The sequence below is a fragment of the Papaver somniferum genome, unplaced genomic scaffold, assembly GCF_003573695.1.
Source record: "Papaver somniferum cultivar HN1 unplaced genomic scaffold, ASM357369v1 unplaced-scaffold_24, whole genome shotgun sequence".
Lineage (NCBI taxonomy): Eukaryota > Viridiplantae > Streptophyta > Magnoliopsida > Ranunculales > Papaveraceae > Papaver > Papaver somniferum.
The window spans coordinates 2,662,987-2,671,479 of record NW_020634374.1 but is presented as its reverse complement, the minus strand read 5'-3'; the positions used below and the strand labels follow the sequence as shown (position 1 = coordinate 2,671,479).

The 8,493-nt window shown below is 33.0% G+C and overlaps 1 long non-coding RNA gene across 1 annotated transcript; it reads right to left on the bottom strand.

Annotated features, from left to right (window-relative positions):
- Positions 1–5,711: 5,711 nt before the first annotated feature.
- Positions 5,712–7,268, bottom strand: LOC113340929. Its single transcript, XR_003355691.1, has 5 exons — positions 7,126–7,268; positions 6,739–6,922; positions 6,399–6,493; positions 6,159–6,317; positions 5,712–5,787 (listed from the first exon to the last, which is right to left on the bottom strand). It is a non-coding gene; the product is annotated as an uncharacterized LOC113340929 (long non-coding RNA).
- Positions 7,269–8,493: the final 1,225 nt, after the last annotated feature.

The following is an 8,493-nucleotide window of genomic DNA, read 5'->3' as shown; positions in this document are numbered from 1 at the left end:
ATTCATATTTGTTCTTTAAAACCCATCTTAATATAAACTAATTTTAACAAATAAAACCCTAAATAAATTATACAACAATACGGATAAAAAAAAAGTAAGAAAAAAGAAACATACCTCTTTTCTAACCGGGATTCATCAAGTATCTCGTTTTTTTTTATTCTCTTTTCCTGCTAGTTACTGTGATGTGTTGTGTTTGTGGGCGGTAGAAACAAACAGGAGGTAAACAGGAGGTAGAAAAGAAAAGAAAAGAAAAGAAAAGAAGAAGACGGAGAAGATTAGGGTAAACACCAAGTGAACACGTGTGTTATACGTGGTGGTTTCTCTTTGTCCACACGTGCTCGATACGTGTGTTAATTTGGGTCCAACACTATACGTACGCCTGACAAGGGGGCGTTGATTATACGTTCGCCAGACAACGGGCGTTGATTATAAGTTCGCCCGAATGAGGCGTTGATTATAGGTCCGCCTGAATGAGGCGTTGATTATACGTCCGCCAGTGTGAGGCGTTGATTATACGTACGCCTGAGTGAGGCGTTGATTATACGTATGCCTGAGTGAGGCGTTGATTATATGTCCGCCTGAGTGAGGCGTTGATTATAAGTTCGCCCGAATGAGGCGTTGATTATATGTCCGCCTGAATGAGGCGTTGATATTCTTAACGCCTGAATGAGGCGTTGATTCACCCGTCCGCCACACCAGGCGTAGATTATATCTACGTCCCTTCTCCGAGCGTTAACTATATGAACGCCCCACAACGAGCGTATTCTTTAACAACGCCCCACAACGAGCGTAAACTATATCAACGCCTCTTCGGGACGAAGATTATATGAACGCTCCACATGCAAGCGTTCATTATACATCCGCTCGACTAAAAATACTCCACTGCCTTAACGTCCACTCCAGACTACTCTCAAATTTGATCGTTTGTTTTGGTCTTTGATCTTTGGTTATGATCGTACCATTGTGTACGCTCTTAGTACTCTACAGAAAAATTCCGCATCAAATCCATCAGGACTCTTTTTTTTTTTTTGCTTTTTTTTTTCATTTTTTTAGATAAAAGAGTTTTTCATTAAGGTAACTTAAGGACTTGAACAAGTCATGTCCCTGTTTATCAAAATGGTAATCCAACGAGCTACATTGCGACTTTTTTCTGCTGAAATGGATTTGACTACAGCTTAATCATCTGCTTTAATATGGATATTCTAAGCTTTAGTGATATAAGCCCATAACACTGCTTTCTTTAAGACATTCCCCTTCCTCTGGATTCTAGAGCTTGTACTTCAAAACTTCCCTTGGCTCACATTCACCTGCACAGTTATTTTATTTTATTTTATTTTGACTAGTGTGTAACCCGTGCTACGCACCGGGACTGGTGGTATCTGTCGATTTGTATGGCGGGGCTTCGCCCCGTGCCCGTTACCCAAATGCATTTAAACAGTTGCAAAAAAGATCTTGATTAGTCCGAATATTTTTAATGGATATCTCAAACTATATTTTGAGGCAGAATGTTGTTTGTATAGTTTAAAAATGATTTGCACAAAACGAAAGTATGAATTCTAGATATCTATTATGTACACCTTTGACAATCGCTACTAAAAGCATCAACTAAATCTTTTATATATTGCAAATAGTCTAAAATCTTATTTGAAATGTGGTCAAGCTGAAAAGGATTTTCAAACATTGTTGGTTGATCAATTACAAACATGTTCACCACTTTCCATCCCGCACCATCAAAGGGATAAGAATTTAAAAGACCTAATTTCTTTTAAATTTTTTGGGCCTGGTTTAAATCAACATGAGAAGCTTGAATTAGAAACTACATAAAGTATAATTGAGGCATAAATACCATCTAATAGTTTAATAATTATAATGAAATCCATTTAATTAAAAATTATCACAACTTAAGCCTAAATTTGATTATCGTCCTTGAATAACTACAATGAAACTCATTTAATTCAAAATTTCCACAACTTAAACCTAAATTTGATTATAGTCCTTAAAGCCTAGATATCAAATTTCATTGTGTGATAATTTCTTTCTAGTTGGATTAATCAGCGACACTGCTTATTTGTGTTTCTTGTTGTACAATTAACATTTATGAGTGATTTTTTTCTCAACCGCAAAAGTATATTGTTGTATAAAAAGAAAAAAAATAAATCCAAATCCCATATATAAATCAACAAAGATAAATAGGGAATATAAAAATACATGGAGCGCAAATGCAAAAAGCTTTCATTTTCTAAGATTAACTGCTAAATGAGGGGCAAATCTGATAACAGTTTAAGAAAATTAAACTTTCATTTATTTAAGTATAATAAGTTTATTTTCATACATAAATTTTAATATGGTGTGGTGGTTCTCAGAAACAACGTCAACCCACTTGAACTACATAGCCAAAAAATGAAGAAAATGAAGAAAAACAGTTACATAACCGGCTGACCCTCTTCATGAGTTTGTTTTATATTGCTCCACCAACAATCTTGGCTGATGCCCCTTTCTCAAACACTGCATGATCAAAACACCTACATTTTCTAGAAAAGTTTACAACCAGATCAGATATAATTAGGTAAGTTTAACAAATATCCATCTTCTTGGACGATGTTACGCATAAATTTGCCTTACTTCTCAAAAAATATAATATATGTTAATTTGTTTTCCAAGTAGGTGAATTATTCTCAACCTAATCCAAAATATTTTCTCTACTACACACTTATCAGTTTCTTTGTTCATTTTCTCATCAGTCTTGCAGCAAAAAATGCTTCCAACCGTTCCATAAGTTGGACAAAAGAGAGCACATCCAAATTCATTAAGCTAAATTAACATAAGACCCAAAATTTGTCAACAATAAGATAAAAACTTTTAGCATATACTCCATCAACTTCTTTGACCATTCATCACCATCAACATGTAAGCTTTTCACTCAAATAAGTCAATACTCAATTGTTATAGCCTTGGTGATGTCTAATCAGTGAGTCAATTTGCTAGGAGATCAAGTATCTAATGATGAAAAATAGTTCAATTATCTTTCATCTGAAATATCATGAGGCAGACTTAAAATATAGTCAAGAAATCTAAGATTCCCCTTCTAACTTCGATTATCTTTGATCATAGTTCTAAAATTAACACCAGGCCATGTAGAACCAGTACGTAGGATCCCACTATTTGCCGATATTTGTAAGTCGTATTTTTAAGTCAACTGATTTTACATTTTACAAACTATAAATGAGGATGAGTATAGATGAGAAAAATTTGGGGTTTAAGCAACTGAACAACCAACTACAGATACCTAATCACAAAGTACTTTAATATCATTTATTAATGAAATAATTTTCCTTTTACTCTAAAGAAACATCATGACTCAAATCTATTACATCCCTAGTTAAGAAGGCAGATCAATCTCATGGACTATATATAGAAATCCAAAAGAACTAATAGAGCATCAATCCTAATAAATTTAGCTCAATCCCCAACTGGTGTCATGACGTCAATATTGGTAAACTGGGGTTCAATCACCAACCCGTGTCATGATATGATCCGGACTATCTATGATTAAAAACCCAAATACAAACAGACTGTTGCGGAAGCAAGAGTTGTTGGTTCTATTGAATGACTAATGTACAAAAAGAAAGATGATGGTTCTAGACGTTTTAGAGTTTCCATTGGTCATAAACCACGTATATCTACATGTAATTCTTATGAAAGACTACAACAGATTTTTTCAAATTTTCTTACCCCAACTTTCTTGCTCCAATAAAATCTTTCATAAGTGTGATGCACCACGTCAGTAGTAATACCTTTTATAAGCAATAACCATATCATCATTGGTCAAATTAGCATGTTTAAGAGCTCAGGAAACAATTTCTATACATATTACTACATTCTAAAACTAACAGAAAATAGAGCTTACTATTTCTTTCATGTGATGAAAATTGATATAGTATCTCCAATGCCTTATCAACAGATTCGATATAGTTAGAACAGTTCCCACGGATTGAAAGTGTCACCAGAAGCTTATCAAACTCCAACCAAAATCAGTGAATAATTCACACTCAATCTCCAGTTCCTTTTTGGCTTCCGATTCCCTATCATTATCTCTATTATTTCAACGCAAGTAAAATAAATTTTACTCTATCTTTCTCTTTGTTATTTGAGTTCAAAAACAAATCAATCTTTCATAAATTCGTAAAAAAACATCCAAATAAAATAGACAAAATAGACTGGAGAACATAAAAATTAGAAAATTATAAAACAAAAATTGATTGCCGTAAAAGACAGAATTACTCTCTTTTCGCCTACAAAACCAAAACGAAGATAAATCAATAATCATTAATAAATAAACTCTCAACATCAACTTTGTTGTTATCAAAGGCACAAAATAAGAGAAAGAGAATTAAGCGAATAAGAGAACAATGTTTAGATATGTGATTTGATTAGTACGAAATTGTGCACAAAAATCTTAAACTTTCTATTGATTAAGATTTTCTTTTTTAATTTGCCATAAAATCCAAGCCGAAAAAATAAGAAATGCAAAAGAAAAGAACCTTAGACTCAAAATCATAAAATCTTAGACTTGTTTCCCAAAATGTAACAAAAAAATCTTTACTTACACTTAAAATCGTAAAAATAGTTTGGCGTTTGATTTTTAACCCCAAAGATGTCACTATCCATCCACAAAAAACCCATCAAAACAAAAATAACACAAAAACCCAAAAAAACAAAAGTAACAAAAATACCCCAAAGAATTTGATGAAATCAATTTTGAAATTTGGGGTTTTTGTATCAATTTTTAATAATTTGGGGTTTTGTATCAATTTTGTTTAAGATGGAGTTTTAATGGATCCCAACATTTGAGCGGGGTTTTTGTACCACAAGTTTGATCACCTTGAGTTTTTATGACTAGTCTACTGCTTGATTTTGTTTTTCTAACTTCAGGCGGCTGAAGGAACTCATCGAGTCTACAAACAATTCCCACCAACACTAGAGATCGATGAGGTATCAAATGAGTTACGGGTACCTTTAGGAGATCAAAAATTTGAAAATGGATTATTAGGAGAGATTAGGATCAAAATAAAACTTAATTGGAAGCAAAATATCATAATCCCACTTTATTTCATATACAAAAGAAAATTTAAAAGTGATTATATTTTGAGAGCTATTATTGATCATATGTGACTGTATAGCTGGTGACAATTTGGCATATAACATCAACAGCAACAGAGAGTTTATCCACCTATGAACCCGATAATGTAATCCACCTAGAAAACTGGAATTTGTATGAGTCGGTAGGGAAGGTTAATTATAGTGAGCGGCATCTGTCTGTATCGAACTCGTACAAACAGGTATTCGTTATAATTAACCTTCCTTCCAGCAATGCCAATAAGAGCATTACAGAGTACCAGCTCAATAAGATGATTCTCCACCTGACAAACGTTGATCTTGGAACATCACTGTTAACCCACCTCTTTATTTCTCTACGGTACAGAAAGATATAGATTTACGTAGATTAATTTCTTATATGGAGAAGAAGATTTGGATTACCGGGGAAAACTATTATCACAAACCCATCTAACAAAAAAGTTAATATAATTAAGTTAATAAAAATCAAACATAAAATTCAAAAAAAAAAAGGAACTCGAAAGAGACTCACAGACGTTGAGACCTAAAAGGAAAGTGGCCGGCGATCTGACTTAAGGATGGCCTACCTTCTCTTTTTTAGTATTGGGTAATTTCTTTTGTTGGGCGTTAATGGATATGGAATCCAATAATCTGATTGAGGAAGACCGTAATCTGTAAATCACATTCAACAACATTACAGACGTAAAACATCTATAAAATATATAACAGTGCGCAGCACCTAAATGAAACATCTCTGTCGTATTTTTTGACTGTTGCAAACATATATTTAAGCAACTCCACATGATGATTGAATAATATTACACAGAGGAAAGCATGACAGTGCAAGACTTGCGGCTCAAAAAAATATGGAGTTGGTAATTACGATATGGCAGATAATCATTCATCATGCACAGGTCTATGCCAGCCACGAATAAACCATTATGTACCCAAGATTTCGCATGTTTTAGAAATTTTTAGAAAATAATTGCCACTAAGATTTATGAAGTATCAAGCTGGCCGAAATTGTACAAATAATTTCATACCTAAGAATACATTAGCACTCCTAGAAACGACATAGTTGACATTAATATTTGTGTCTTTATCTGAACCAACTCTTGCTCATCATAGTGGTAAAAACGAAGACTGCCTGAATATACACGGAGGGAGGATTGTTATCCCAGGTTCGTATGGCCTTCATCTACCTGCAAATTATGTATTGACAAAATTATTTTACTACGCAGAAATCAAGCAGTCGCCATTAAAAAAACAAAGAAAACGCTTACCATAAAAAAGTATGGGTTGTTTATGCAACATTACACTTCAAACACATCTGAATCGCAGAGCAGCGATTTAGGAACCACTATGCAAATATCATTCCCTGACGTACAAAAACAATGCCTTAGTCAACACATCTGTTTATGCTTCTAAAGCCAATCGATACCACATGGAGAGAGGCTTAACTCATACATAAAAACCAACAGAACTAAAATTAAGAGGGATTACCCATCAAAGTGCAATTTCATATGTTAAGACATTGAACTACATATCAAAAAAAAAATAAAAGAAAATCAAGCACGATAAGAAAGAAGAAGAAATAAGAAAAGAGTGTTCAAAAAACAGTACCTCGCTGATACATGTATTTTCAAGACCCTATGCAATAAATTAACTCAAGATCCCACTCAAGACCCGTATGAAATAGATGTAACTCAAGACCGCATACATGGACCGTGTTTTTGCTTTTCAAAACTCCAAAATTTTAGAACCAATGCTTTCACCATTTTTGAGTCGCCTGTTCTGGTGAAAAACTCTGTAATTTTTTTTTTAACCAAAACACAAAGATATTATTAAAGGACAACGTAAAAATTAGTAAAAAATAACGTAACACCACCGAAAAAACACACAATTCAACAAATCAAAAATACATAAATGCAATTATTGAAATTATACGTGATGGTTTTCTGAAATTATTGAATCATAAGTTTTTAGCAGAATAAGATCAGGGTTACATACCTTTGTTTTTAGCATAAGTTTTTCCAAAGAAACCTAGAATTGTGTATATGATTCCAACAACGTTTGAAAAACTGTAAAGCATCCAACAGTTTCGAATCCTTTATATATAAAGACTTATTAAAAGAACTTGACTATTAAGAAAATCCTCAATTTTAAGAGACATATAAAAAGAAAAATCCTGAAAATACACTATATTTCATTATTTTACTATCAAAATTAAGGTAATAAAATCTATTTGCAACCTATTCTGCCAAAAATGGATCCCCTCTTTATTTTCTCTAAACAATCCGTCCAATTAAATTTTCTTCTTATTTTTCCCAAAAATAATTTTTTTTCTTATTTTATCTGAAATCCGTATATTTTCTTTTTTTCATTTTTTTTTCCTGAAAAAAAATCTATTTTTAGATTAAGATCTTGGTTGGAAATTAATTAGATGGTAAGTAAATTTGGTCTCTAATATGAAAATTAATAATATTGCAATTCATAGATTTGTTAACAAAAATGCCGTTTAGTCCTAAACAACATTCAAAACGTTTCTTTTCATATCATTTTTTTTTAATAACTAATAAGATTTTCGAGATTTTGTTTTTTTTATATATTTCACGGTCCTAAAATATCCTGACCCTCTATTATTGATTCGATTATACGATTCGGATTTTATTAATATCATGTAAACGTGATGTAAGAATCTTTAACAAATTTCAACCAATCAGAATCAAGGGTTTCGTCTACCTACCAATATAAAAGAGGGTGGACGCAACCACTAAATTAAGAGCACTAGATCAAATATATTTAATTAGAAATTGACGGCCACAAAATGTAAGGGGGCTAACTTGTGTTTCAGCCAATTAGGAGCGAGGGTTTTGTTCACCGACCAATGGGAAGGGAGGTAAACGTAACTCTCGACGTGGTGTGAGAGATGTGGTTGGGTGTTTAGGTTGTTGATGGGAAAGATTAATTTATTAACTGTCAAGTATAGTACAGAAGGTTTACAATTTTGTATTTATCAAAAAACATTGGAAATAATGCTAGATTTCTGAATTTTTTGTTGTAGTTTAGTAGACATATGTTGAGGGCTTATTAATTTTTCTTCTTTAGCTATGTAATCCGCCGCTGAATTGTGCTTCCTATTTGTAAACTTTACCTACGCTTGAGGGAGATCTTTCAAAATTGTCTTGGTTTCCTGCAAAGTGTTTTCTGCTGTCCATGGGAAAACAGTGCTAATCTTGTTGATATTGTCTATCAGGATTTTACAATTTGTGACCATTGTAACAAGATATTCTCCTTTAACCAAGTAACTGCCTTCACAAGGATCTTGTTTTTCAGCATGAAAGGCCGAAGACGCCTGATCTGGTCCCGCTGAAATTT